Below are 12,496 nucleotides of genomic sequence, written 5' to 3' on the forward strand. Positions count from 1 at the left end.
GAAGGAAAAGGGGAAGGAAAAGGAAAAGGGGAAGGAAAAGGGGAAGGGGAAGGAAAAGGAAAAGGAAAAGGAAAAGGAAAAGGAAAGGAAAGGTTTCTTGTAGGCCCTTTTTGGGGCTGGAAGGCAGCTATAAAGTCTCCCCAGAGCCTTCTTCAGGCTGAACAACCCCAACTCCCTTAATCTCTCTTCAGAGGAGAGGTGCTCCAGCTCTTTGATCATCTTTGTGGTTCTCCTCTGTAATCACTCCAACAAGTTGAGAAAGAAGAAATCTTATTTGCTTTTGCATAAATTAATATTATGGGTGAACATAATGAAAGGTGCTGATGTGCAAATAACTGATGACTTCCATTTTCTTTTCTCTGAAAGAATGGGGAAATCTTCCACTCTCTCCTGTTGAGGAGACATGGACTATATAAATTTAACACATCTTTGCAGTTATCTCACAGCTGAAAGAGGTATACCCCACCAGGAATTTTCATCATCATAGCTTATTTTTACATAAAAATATTAAATATTTAAGATGATTAAAACTTCCAGTGGTTTATGACTTTATTTTTTGTGAGACTGTAAGAAAGACCATAGAAAACTAAGCATAAACACATTCTACTTCAAAAACAGGGTGTACTTTTCTACTTTTAGGTCTTCAAAGTAGGAAGCATCTATACTTCCTCACATTGAAGAACAACATTTTGACTGGTTCTTCGCTGTGTTCTTTCCTTTGAAATGATAAGACGTTTACCTCAGCACCAAGAGATAGCATATGCTATTATATATGATCATAAAAAACCAACCACTCAAGCTCCATATATAGCTCTAATATTAAGTATTAACAAACATATTACTGCCTTTAATTAAAATAATTTGAATTGCTTTTTTCTATTGTTTATACCTACCTGAATGAAATTCTATAGATATGCTTTCAGTAGACTAATTTACATAAGGTGGAATACCTAACCAGGCTAATCGATGTTTTCCAGATCATATTCCTCTCTGAGGGAAACTGATATTTAATTCATATGTTTCTGTCCTAGACCTTTTCTGATAGTTATTTGACAGCTGGAATAATGACTATTAAATACTTTTGTTTTCTTATGGATAAAACATTTTTAAAGTCATGGGGAGGGGAGATATCTATTATTCTATCTTGTATTTTGGAAAATGGGACTGGATTCACCATTATCCATAGGCACTCCAGAATAAACAAAACCAAAAATAGGGTTTTAATTAGAATAATATATTTGCCAGCTGCCACACTAAACAGTACTTCCTAACATTTTATAGAAGCATTTGTTTCTCCACTTAGTGCTAGTCTGTGTTTTTGATATCACTCTTTTTTGTGTATGCCTAACATTTTGTTTCCAAACTTTGAATTGTTTTGCTTGAGTAGGATCCTCTATTGGCAGTGAGACACATTCACAGGTGTAGTGTTATTTATGAGGAGTAAGTGTCTCTTAGGGAAATTATTTCTGGTTAAAAAATATACATTTCTGAAAATTTTTGAAAAAAAAAGGTTTTTGGAAATTGATAAAGACAGTAGAAAATGTTGGGGAAAGAGAAACAGAGAACAACAACATTAATTCTATGGAACAAATGTAGGCCGGAATAATTTGTCTTGAATAAGTAACTAGTACATAAATTGGAATCTACTTCTAATGGAAAAGTAAAGATGAGTTTTTGGCTGGAGTGGAACGCGTTTTTCATACAGACATGATGAGTGTCAGTGATGAAGTGAAAAGATACAGGAATAAGCTCTCTAGCTGTAACTATGCATGATGTGGAAAACTAAAAGGTGAAGCTAGTAGAGACCTGTGAACTCACCCTGCCACAACTGCATCTTTCAGTCTCTCTCACCTTTGCTGAAAGCAGCAACAGGGACTCTCAAAGAGCTCTTCTAGTCAGCAAGGGTATTGTAACACATAAAGGAGGGTTGTGAAAGCTGAAGTTCAGTGTAACCAAGGCTCAGGAAGTCACCTTAGGCTATGCAACAGCAGCAGCAGGTCAGAAAGCCTCAAAAGGGTTTTTATGGGAAGGTCAAGGAGGTTTTGAAAGAAAAGAGATGAAAAATATCTGCAGTGGGGGAAATGAAAAATTGTTTGTGAAGTGTCAGATGGGGACAGTGTTGCTGATCTGCTTGTTTTTAATTTAATCATATAATGTAATTATACCTAAGGAACTTTTCAACTTGTATTTTTTATCTATATATTTTATCATTTGAATTTTCATCTGTAGAGCCTCACAGGGAACATGAGCTTGGTGCTTGCCAACCCAGGAGTTTTCACTCAAGCTTGCAGCAAAGGCAGCAAGGTTTCAGAAAGGCTTCTTGTACTCAGTAGGAGTGATGAGAGAGCTGGTGACACAGGAGAAGTGAGACAGATGCCTCCTGCACTTTGTAAGTGCTCTTCCCTCCTGCTTTGCCAGTTCCAGAATTAGATCTGGCATGGATGCAAGGACAGAGAAATCTGTCCTGAGCCCATCCATGCAGATATGCCCTGGACTCTTAGAGCAGCCCATAGCTACTCCAGACTCCTGTTAGTCTTTCAGCATCTCTGCAGATATCTGGGGGGAAGGAAGCACAAAATGCAGCTTTGTCACTTGGCTTCCATTTCCTATTTCAGTTCCGACTGGGCCACAATTTTAGTGATTAAGTACTCACACAAAAGGATCAGTTATATGAATACTCTGTCTTGTTTTAACTGAAATGCATCTTAATTCTACTAAGCACTGCTATGCTAGCCTTGCCTAGACCAAATAAGGTTAGATTAGGCAATTTTGGCTTAGCCATGTACTTGTGCTCAAATGTTTTAACATGGTAGCTACCTTTCCTTTATTTTGTTAGTTTATTAGTTTTTAATACTCACTCCTTAAGTCCTGGTAATTTGAAAATTTTATGGCCTATGAATATAGATTGAAAGCATATTGCTGTTAGTACAGACTCAGCCTTTGCAGAAAGCCAAATCTGAAGGCATCAGAAAAAAATGCTTTATATGTACAAAATTATTTTTAATTTATTTATTTTTTTTAAAGTTACTCCTCAAATTTTGTTGTTTTAGGAGAAAGTACATTTTGGGGGGTTTGACACCTGCATTTTAAAATAAGAGTAATGATATCAGATAATTTAGTATGTGTTTGTAAGTGAACAAAAATTTTTTGGGATTTATACACAGTTGGCTATCCTTCCAAACAGCTTTTACAGAACTGCAGAGTATATCTGTACAAGAAAATCACAGAACAAGTTTCCAGCCCTTACATCACTCATGTGGAAATGAAAAATATCTCATCAGCAACTCCTAATTATGTAAATAGGTGGAATGGGAACTATTTTATCCTACTCTACAATTTTGTGGCAGAGTAGAAGGTAAGAGCAGTTTGCACTATAAACATACAGGATCACAAAGAAAATACATTCAAAATATTTTTTTTTTTCCCAATAAAAATAGTATTGATATCATGTTAATCATCACTTCCATAATGTAGTCTTACTTAACAGATGTTTTACTGAAATTTGCATAGTGATGCTGAGGTTGCTTGAAGCTTTTCCTGCAGCATATGTTACAGTAGGTTTTTTTAGGTCAGTGATTACTGTACACACAGATGAATACAGACAAAAAGAGTATTCCTGCTACTTTTCACTCTATTTTGCTGGTGGTAAAACAAAAAGCAAAATGAAAAAGCAGACCTTGTCTTCTTAAAACCAGTTTCATTGTTTCCATCATATTAAGTCATACTTCTATAAAGCATCTAGACTTGTTCAGCAGAAGACCTTTATGCTTAATTAATTAATTAATTAATTAATCACTTACTAGAACTAAATCATAATTCACAAACTTTATATGCCTAGCTTGTCATTCAAAAACTTGCCTGTTAGAGATTTGATGGATTAGACACCTCCACAGTTTGCAGGGTCTTATTTTTGTACATAATTTTTATCTGAAAGCTTTCATCTTGTAACCGTTCCTGTCTAAACTAATAAAACAGGATAAAGCCAGGTCAATAGTTAGATGAAAGATGTGCTATCTCACAGGGTGATCTAGTAGCAGCAGATAAACTCTTATACCTCCTTTAGCTCTGAATCATTGTCATTGCTCTGCAGACAAATTTGCTGTCTTTTCCTAAGACATCGAACATAAAGATCCAGCTTATTTGGTGTTAGAAAAAAGAATTTTTTGTGCACATAGACATATCAGTCTCAGTCCTAGCAAAATTCCAGGCTGGGTATTCTTGCCTCAACCTGTTTTCTTTTGTTCTTGTGTTTATTTGTTTTTGTTTGGTTTTGGTTTTGGTTTTGGTTGGTTAGTTGGTTGGTTTGTTTTTGTTGTTGTTTCTTAACTTATTATTATTAATTGAGTTGAGGCATTTTTTATTCTGAGTAAAGAAGCTAATTCATTTCACTGCTATTGACCTCTAGTTTCTAAATGACTTTACAGATAAAAGAGCAAAGGTATTTATTTTGAATTTAAGAATTATCTGAAAATGAGATAACCCTTTGAAAATTTAATCATTCATATGCAGATCTCAAAGCACTTTACAGAGTAGAAAATAATCATTACACAGAGGTGGGAAGCTGAGGCACAGGGCACTGCAAGTACCACAAGACCACCCAAAAAGAAATGGCAGATTAAAAGATATGCCTTCAATGTCTGTCTGGTGACACTCCATAAATCCAAGCTCTTTGTAAGAGTTTATGAACCAATCAATAAGTGGTTCAATCCCTAACACAATATCTGGAGGATGTGGAACAATATCATAAATCAGTGAAACATTTAAAACTGATTTTTTGAGATAATTAAATGACCTACATCTTCAGGCTGCCCTAAATAAATATCTACTGTTCATAATCACTGAGATAATTAAGCAGATACAGGTAATCAAGAATTGTAGCTACTGTATTTATTTTACTAAATAGTTCATATAATATTCATATATAATGAAAGACAATGCTACATGATTTTTTTCATCTTTTGCAAACTCAGAAGTTTAAAATTCTGCAAGAGTATATTATGTACCAAGGATCTAGCCTGATCATTTTTGCTTGAAATGTGTTATCATAGTAGAAAAGCACAGGGCTAGTTCATACAGTAGCCTTCCAATCAAAAACAAACAAACAAACAAACAAACATTTTGTAAGTTTTTGTTGTTGCTGTTGTTTTAATCAGCAGGAAATATTCTCTCATAAGCAATACTCATATTAAAACATTTAATTACCTAGGTATTACACTATATCTATAAATTTTCATTTGAAGTCCTTAATCTTGCAACAGGTTATAAATCTATATCCACCAACGTACTGGTGAGTAATATCAAAGCACAAAAATCTCACAATATCTGAATGAATTACAAGTGTACAAACTATTTTATTCCCTGTACAGACCAGAGATTGTTGAGCTGATATGATAATTTGATTCTGTGTTGTTTTGTAAATCCAAAGATTTGAAAGAAATATTTCAACCCATCACAAACATCAGAACACTTTGAGTCTATATTGAGTCAACCAAACATGGTTTGTCAAGTCTGTTTGAAATAATCCTCTCTGATTTTGCAGATACATTATTCAATCCGTGTTTTAAAAGTAGGTTCATCACTTTCAACTGTAAACAGTAAAAATATGGAAAAGAACTAAGATTATTTGAGGGAAATTAAAAAGTGTGGTGTGTTTTCTTTAATGACAGTTTGTGTTTTTTTTTTTTTTATGTTAAGATACTCTCTGAAAATTCTGTTTTAAAAAATAGCTTTAAATATACTTGCATTAAGAGAAAATGAAAACATGGTGGATTCTGAGTGAGGTCAGAGAGAACTATAACGTTTAATAATGGGTTTGAAGAAGGCCAGACAAATTTTCAGCCAGGGTTTCCAAATATCTATGTAGTTCTAGCAGTTGAAAGGAGAGCTTTTAAATCATTTTGACATTCTTAATTGGATGTTCCCTCACTGTCTCACCTGCCTTAGCATTTGCCTTTATTTCTAAGTTTTTCAGAAATCTTGAAATATTGGTAAACTTGCAAAAATAATGTACTGAGATATTTTTAATGCATGTGAGGTCAAATTGAGTGCACCGCACAGAATCATGACAGTGAGTGGAATTATATCTGGTAATATTTTGTCCCCCTCATTTATCAGTCAAGACAGATAATCAGATGTGTACACTTTTTAAAAAATATTATTTTTGCCAGAGGTTAGACATGTGAAGAATCAAAATGACAGTCATGGAGGTTTTGTTACAGAACAGCATCCTTGCCTGCATGTTTTCAGTATGTGTTTATATCTGTGTGTATGTGTATATATATGTGCCAGTATATATGAAAAATATTTTTCAGCCAATTTTTTTATCCTAGAATTTATATTATAGAGAAGCCATTTCACGTGATATGTCTGTTCAGTACTTGTTTTTCAGCTGGTGCTTTTTGTTTACATTTGTTAGTGTGTGATATGGGACTTGTTCATGGTACAGTGGTATAAGGACTCCAAGCATCTATTACAGAGATTTCAATCACAATAAACCTGTATGTAGTAGGAAAGGGAAGTATGGTCTTTAATGTGTTTAAAAAATAAATAAATAATAGTAATTATGAGAGGAAAAGAAACCAAAAAAATCCCCCAGACACCACATCTTCATGTCAGTGGGTCTGTCTGTGATTTATTCCTGGTCTTAAAATGTTAAATACTGTGTGTAGATGTAATTGAAAAGTTATACAGTACAATATGAAATAGCTTCTATGGATGACAAGTAAGCTGGGAGTTTTTCAGTTTCAACTAGCTGAAGATATGAAAGTGGTTTATAAAATCCTGACTTACACGTGCCGATATCGGTATTCATTACCTCTTCGACAACAAAAATCAATGAGTATCAAGTTAAGGTAGAAGGCAGCAGGTCTAACACTAGTACAAGGACTTTGGGAACTTCGTACAAGATGCTATGAATTATAGGAGTTTATGTGAGCTTAGACTGGGACTGGACGAGGTAATGGAAAGTAAATTCAGCAAGCATAGAAAGCCATGAAGAGAACAATTGTAGCCAGTATTCAGCTTTGCTGAAGTACTCAGTTTCAGATCCTCAGAAATTCTAACCTATGACATTTGCAGATTTTCACAGCGGATCACATAGTTATGTTTTTGTTTGTTTGTTTGCTTGTTTGGTTTGTTTTGTTTTTCCAAGGAAGCAAACTATTAATTTCAGCAGAGGAGAAATGAATACTGTGGGAACATTTATAAGCACTGAAGATGAGAGGTATGGATTGCAATGACTGTCTTAGCTCAAAATTTAATCTAACAAAGTGTATGAAAGTTTTGTGTAGGTGTTGTGAGAATGAAGAAGAAGTAAGACAGGTGTTTTAGTTTTTGTTTTTATCTTCTTCTTATAGCTAGTGTAGTTTGGAAGAAAATAAAAAGAGAGAGTTTTTGGAAGTACCTAGCACATAAAAATAATCTAATCTATAACTGTTTTTTTATTTTATTATTTTTTTTAAGTGTAATGTCTTTTAGTTTATGGTTTTGTTGTGAGACAGTCTTCACAGAGCTTTTGCTATATGCACTTAGCTAAACAACTTCACTGTAATTTCACTGAAGGATATTTCTGTCATCTCTAAATAGTGGCAACCCTAACTGGTGCCACTGGAAAAGATCAGTAGCAAAGGGAAGTGACCACCTTAAAAAACTCTAACCTTTGTCAACCTCCGTCCTTGCCTGCATGTTTCTATTGAGTGCAAACCTCCCCTCTCAATCCAGTCCAATGGATTCCTTCCCTACAAACACACAGCACACCCAACTAAACTTGCTACTATAAATATAACTTTTCCATCTTTCACAAAAACCCTATCCTCCATAGCAATTTTATACACTGATAAATGGTAAGATTTGTTCTTCCCGAGTCTCAGACTTTTTCTTCCTCCACTTCAAGAAGCATCTCCGTGGTACTGTTATCACTTGTGTCCATAGGACAAGTTGAGCCTAGAGGCAGTATCCAGTGAAGGCTTTTCTTTCAACAACCTTCAATGTTCAAAGCAGGTTACATGAGGTATGTGACAAATCTTTTGTTTGTATTAATTGTTATCAAAGCAAGAATTTTAGGAATATTTGGCTCTGGGATACCCAGTATCTACTGGGTAGGGCAGGAGTCTGCTATATGGCAAGTAAGGGCAATGTATCCTATAACAGTGTGTCAATAAAAGAGTTTATGAATGATTCTCATTTGTTGTCTGATTTTTTTTTTCTCTGTAAGAATATTACAGGAAGGAATGTAAAAAAATGAGCAGCAAGTGGATAATATGGTATATACTTAAAAACTGTGTTTGAACTTGACTTTTTTCTATTATACCTTATGTTCTGAATAATTTAAAGCAGTTTTCTTTTTTTTTTCTTCCTAAAGTATAGCTGAATATAAATGATAATGCAAACAGATTATAATGTAAACATTTCCAGAAACATAGTTTTTTAACATATTTATGAAAGCACAATATATTTGCATACATATTCTGTTATTGTTTTAAATTATAACTGGACCTTTTTTCCTCAATAAAAATATATTTTCCTGAAATAATTTTCTTGGGTTGATATTAACTACATAAAAATTTGATATTTTCATCTTTTCCAATCAACTCTACTTTTCAAACTCTTCTCTTTTTTCAGCTTGCCTTATGCTCACCTCATAATTTCTAAACTTCTGAAAGCAACATCACTAGCCTTTTAAATACCATATGTACCCCTTTCCATTTATTTCTTTATTACATGATGTTTGAAATATTTTAGTGTGATGATAGTTAAGTGTGGATGTGGACAAACTTAGTGAATTGCACATTTTCAGGGCTTCGTACTTTTTTTTTTTTTTTTTTTTTTTAATTTCCCCACCCCCCTCAGTTATATAACCATGTTTTTTTAAAACATTTTCTTCAAAACATTTTATCTGTTTAGCACAGTACATCCCAAGCTATTGAATAAATCAGCAAAGATAAAATGTGACAGTAGTAGCCTCAGGTTACTCATAAATGGATGGTGTTCACAACTGAGAAAGTGGACGAAAATCATGACTTGCTATGCTTAGTGGTAACTGAGTTAATTATTTGCTGACATTGATATTCCACGATAATTGCCACATTTCACAGGATTTCAAAGAGATTTATAGGTTACCAGCTTTCAAATCTGATTAACCAAACTAAAAGAAATAAAATAATGAAGTTCCTGAACTGCTGATTGCTGGAAACAGTGTGGCAGAAACCACACCACCACAAACCTGTTCTCTTCTTATACCTTCCTTAGGTATCTGTTCTTGAGCAGAGAGAGAGAGATGAATATTGTGCTACGTAAGACTTCATGGCCATCCACAGAGAATCTAAGACATCAGTATGACACTGACAAAGTACTGAAAGTGATGCACAGGTAACAGATGAAAACGCTGAAAAACCACATCATTCATAACTTGTTTGATTTGTGAGTGTGACTTTTTAATATTTATATGTCCAGCTGAGATACTGACAACCTGGAAAACCTTGACCAGTAGCAAAAGCCCTTTATAGTTCCCCAGAAAGTAGAAGAGAAACTCGGTCACCAAAGATAGGACATGTTAGGAATTGAGCATCTTATGTAGAGGACAACAATTACCAAGAGCTGAAAGAAGCAAGTTTTTCAGAGTAAAATGAGCAGGCAGAGTATATAGTGCAGAGTTCTCATTTGGGAATACAGCTTTTACAGCTTAACTATCTGTAGTTAAGTATTTCAAAACTTCCAAGGTAGGGGATGCAGGGGGTGTGGGTGTTATGTCAGCACTTGTGCCCCTGCAGAACATCACTGCATTGACTATTTTGTCTCCCTTTCTCTTTGGAAGCAGGTTATATTGACAGTAGGCATCCACTGGTTTGCCATATAATGGGATAATAAAGCACGCCCTTGGAATTGATTCTTTTGATACAACAGGTACAACTTATTGATCTGTTTGTTGCTTGATACAACTTTTTTTTGTGTTTCTTTCTACATCCAAGCTCTGAAACAGAGAATCATTGCAATGATGTACATAAATGCTCCTAATTTTTGCACTGGTCATTTTAGCCTCCAGAAAGTCAAGGTTACTTTTGGATTTTTTTATTTTTTTATTTTTTTATTTATTTTGGTGGAGGGTATGTCTGTGTGTCTTTTTTAGAACATAAGTAAATTAAGGAAATCTATTAAATGTGATATTCGTACCTAATAAGCAAAACCAAAACAACAACAACAACAACAATAATAATAATAATAAAAATGCTCACAATCCCCTAGCATCTCAAATGATTTTAAAAAGGGTCAAGTATAATGACCTTTATTTCAAAAATTTTATTCAAGATAAAAGTTGTTTATTTTATTTTCCAGAGTCTCTACTGCTGGTAATGAACAGATTATTTCAGAATAATGAAATTATTAGGAGTGTTGTATTTTGGGAGAAATGGTGAATGGGGAAATCAGTGAGGACAGGGACAGGACTTCTATGCTTTCAGCTACAATCTTGGTTGCTGTTAGTGGGTAAGGGTTTTAAGCTAGGAAGAGGTTCGCTAAGCATATTTTATAACCATCAAGGTGAAAGTTTATTTTTGAATTTAAGCATGCAGATGCTCTTTGTTCATCCCCATATCAGAAAATAAACAGGTTTTTAGTCTCAACTGTGCTGCTGTGAGAATGTCTGAGTAATTCATTCATTGCTGCATTCTGTGCAGTACCTCACAACCTCAGGGAAAAGGGGGCTCAGGAATTTGCCCAGTTTCTCTAAGGGCTTGCATCCTGTGCCTTTTGCTTCTCTTTCACTACTGGCACTCTCAAATTACTTGTTTAAACTGATTTGTTAAAGCTAAGGTTAGTAGTCATGCTTGTTTGTTTTCCCAAGTGTTTCTGTGCTTTTCTGGACCATTGTAGGAGGCACACAGTTATGATAACGACAACTGGAGTCATACTGTGATCTGCACGCTTTCAACACCTCTCTCAGATAATTTTTATTGCTTTATTACTTTGGCTACTTTGTTTAGTATCAGTGTAGTTTCTTGCTACAGCTTGCAATATTTTCATTAGAATGGAAAATGTTCATCAGTAAATTTGGTACTCTTTCTTATTATAAAACTTGCTGTGTTTCCTCATATATTAAACACAGTCCATGCAGGTCAGGCAACCTGTATCTCCCAGATGCACTGCCTACTTGCTAACCCATCTAGTGTAAAAAGGTACTTCTAATTGGACATCTTTTCAAAGGAAATTCCTTCTTTAACTGAAGGAAAACATTTGCAGCATGTGTTCAGCTATTTTGTGCTTATCCAGAAACAACGGATTTTAAGCAGGCTGGAGGTAAACAGAAGTTGAAATAATTCATCAGATTCCCTGAGGTCACCCCAGACACTACATTGTAGTGCCCAATGTAGTGCCCAGCATCCAAATTTTCAGGTGCTCAGCTTTTGCAAACCACAGCAAGATATCTGTACCCTTTTGTAAGAGGTGTGAAACCACCTTCAAAAACTGATCAAGTAAAAAAATACTTAGTATGCAGCTGGGGCAGGCCCAAAGCAATTACTGTCTTTGGGGGTTCCTCTGTAAATATAGACACCATTTTGTTCCCTTTTACCTGGTTATCATGTAAAGATCATCTGTGAAACTGGTGTCATTTTTAAATTCCTTTTTTTTTTTTTTTTTTTTTTTTTCTGAATGTGTTTTTGTGGCAGTTATTTATAGTACTCTGTTTGAAACCCTCACTGGGAAAAAAAAAAATCTGGTGCTGAATACTTACTATTAGGTTATGACATCCCACTGGAAAGCAACTATCATGTTGCAGCATTACATTTCATCAGGCATGAAATATTAAATAATCTTATCATCAAAACAATATTATACTATTTATATAGAAGATTGCAGAAAAGCTGTGTACTTCCCTTAGGGCCCATATCAAGTCATCTACTTAGTTGAGGGTGATTAAACAGCTGAGAGTCATAAAAGAATAGGAAGAATTTTAAGATTTAGAAAAATTAAATATGCTCCAGTTTTTTTAAAAAAAAAATCACATAGTTTTCTTAAACTTTATTGTCAAGTCCATGAATTAAGAAAGGCAGACTTGTAAGGGTACAGAAAGGAAATGTGAAACGTCATTCTGGGCACAGGACAACTCAGAAGCCACATGCGTTTCGTGTGAAGGGGTTAATTTGTGTCACATGCTTTTCAGCTATGAGCACACAAATTTAAATCCCCAAAGTGTTTTTCCATTGTATTAATTGCATTCTGAGAAAAACTTGTCCAGCAATGCAGAGAGGATTTCACTGTCTGAAGAAATTACCTCTTAAAATGGGCTGGTAAGGAGCTGAGTGTCAACTGTGACAGGCTCTGCATTATCTACAACGTCCATAACATCAGTGGGCAAGTGAACATAATTTAATACTGTTTCTTTAATATTTCACTATTTTTTATGTTTGTGTTTCTCCTAATTTAGGAGTCAAATTAAAGACTACATCACATCTCATCTTTTTAAATAAAGGTAAGCTGCTCATAGGAAACTTTTTTTGCCATG

At 34.6% G+C, this 12,496-nt stretch overlaps 1 long non-coding RNA gene across 1 annotated transcript; it reads left to right on the plus strand.

Moving 5' to 3' along the window:
• Positions 1-7,874: 7,874 nt before the first annotated feature.
• LOC118166939 lies at positions 7,875-11,111 on the plus strand. The gene is made up of 3 exons (XR_004750824.1): positions 7,875-8,008; positions 9,247-9,417; positions 10,867-11,111. It is a non-coding gene; the product is annotated as an uncharacterized LOC118166939 (long non-coding RNA).
• The last annotated feature ends 1,385 nt before the right edge of the window (positions 11,112-12,496 follow it).

The sequence above is a fragment of the Oxyura jamaicensis genome, chromosome 4, assembly GCF_011077185.1.
Source record: "Oxyura jamaicensis isolate SHBP4307 breed ruddy duck chromosome 4, BPBGC_Ojam_1.0, whole genome shotgun sequence".
Taxonomy (NCBI): domain Eukaryota; kingdom Metazoa; phylum Chordata; class Aves; order Anseriformes; family Anatidae; genus Oxyura; species Oxyura jamaicensis.